Here is a 1,919-nt window from a genome sequence, read left to right as displayed (position 1 = left end):
AATGCAAGCAAACAATAACAAATAGAGTGAAAAAGCTATGTTGTGATCCACATTCAGTTCCCATTGTCCTCTATCTGGGTGCAGATGGCTTTCTTCATCACAAGACCATTGGAACTGGCTTGAATCACCTTATTGTTGATGAGAGCCATGTTCATCAGAATTAAACATTGTATAATCTTGCTGTTGCCAGGTACAATGATCTGCTGGTTCTTCTCATTTCACTTAACATCAGTTGTTGTAAGTCTCTTCAGACCTTTGTGAAATCATCCTGCTGATCATTTCATACAGAACAATAATATTCCACAACATTCATATACCATAACTTATTCAGCCATTCTCCAACTGATGGGCATTCACTAAAAGGGCTGCCACAAACATTTTTGCACACGTGAGTCCCTTTCCCTCCTTTAAGATCTCTTTGGGATAAGCCCAGTAGAAACACTGCTGGGTCAAAGGGTATGCACAGTTTGATAACCTTTGGACATAGTTCCAAATTGCTCTCCAGAATGGTTGAATCAGTTCACAACTCCACCAACAATGTATTACTGTCCCAGTTTTTCCACATTCCCTCCAACATTTATCATTATCATTTCCTGTCATCTTAGCCAATCTGAGAGGTATGTAGTGGTATCTCAGAGTTTTCTGAATTTGTATTTTTCTGATCAATAGTGATTTAAGGCACTAAAGGTATATTATATCTACTCTCTTAAAGTATCAGACTAGATTAAGAACACAAAGGAATTTAATTGCTAGGGTGATTTTAAAGGATCTGAAAGCATCATATGTTAGTAAATTTGTATTTACTACATGTAAAATTATATATTTGTCTAGAACATGATAATATAAAATGTCCAAAATGATCAAATGAATTATTTTCTATATGAGATAATTTGGAAATACATCGACAAATTATATTATCTGTTATATATTTGCAAAAATAGCAAGTTGTACTTGGTAGACTTGCAATTTTTTAATACTGTGTTATAAAAATGTTTGTTTTATTCCACAAATTGAAAATAAAATTATTTTTAAAAGAAAAAATGTGATATAAAAACATATTATTGATAAAATGTAAGGTTATTTTTAAAATATTAAAAATTTAAATAAATATAATATGTGTTTAAATAAATAAATAAATATAATAATAAAAATAATTATTCATTCACAATAATGAAAGTTTGGGGTCTTAAGCATAATCATTTACATAATAAGGCAAAAAAATGTTATAGATACTGATGTTATATTAAGCATATGAATGATAAAATGTATCATATACACATATAAACTCCAATCATACTCTTCCACCAATGATACTCAATAGTAAAGAATAGTATGGAAAAGAATGGTCATACAATTATAGGAAATTACATGAAAATACATGAATGAATTAACAGGTTTATATTGCATGCTTCAATACTATTGGTCCATTCAGGGGAAAAAAACTCTGGTCACTGCTTGACTATTTTTTCCTATTTTTAATTGCATTTTATTTTCCCCCAATTACATGTCGAGACAATTTTTAACATTCATTTCTACAAGATTTTGACTTCTAAATGTTTTTTCCCTCACTTTCCCTCTTCCAAAATGGTAGACAATTTGATATAAGTTATACATGTGATATCATGTAAAATATATTTCCATATTGGTCACAGTTGTGAAAGAAGAAACAGATCAAAAAAGAAAAACACACAAAAAGAACAAACTAAGTGAAAAAAAAATGCTTCAATCTGCATTCAGAGTCCATCAGTTCTTTATATGGATGTGAATAGTATTTTCCTTCCTGAGTATTTATACTTGTCTTGGATCATCATGTTGCTGAGTTAACATTCAACCATATTGTCAAATGCCTTCAGTGAGAACAAATATGGAATCAAAGTCAGTTACCACACTGATGATGAATTCTTCAACTTGAAAAGACT

This window comes from Antechinus flavipes, chromosome 2 (assembly GCF_016432865.1).
Source record: "Antechinus flavipes isolate AdamAnt ecotype Samford, QLD, Australia chromosome 2, AdamAnt_v2, whole genome shotgun sequence".
In the NCBI taxonomy this organism is placed as follows: domain Eukaryota; kingdom Metazoa; phylum Chordata; class Mammalia; order Dasyuromorphia; family Dasyuridae; genus Antechinus; species Antechinus flavipes.
Note: the sequence above shows the minus strand (reverse complement) of the source record.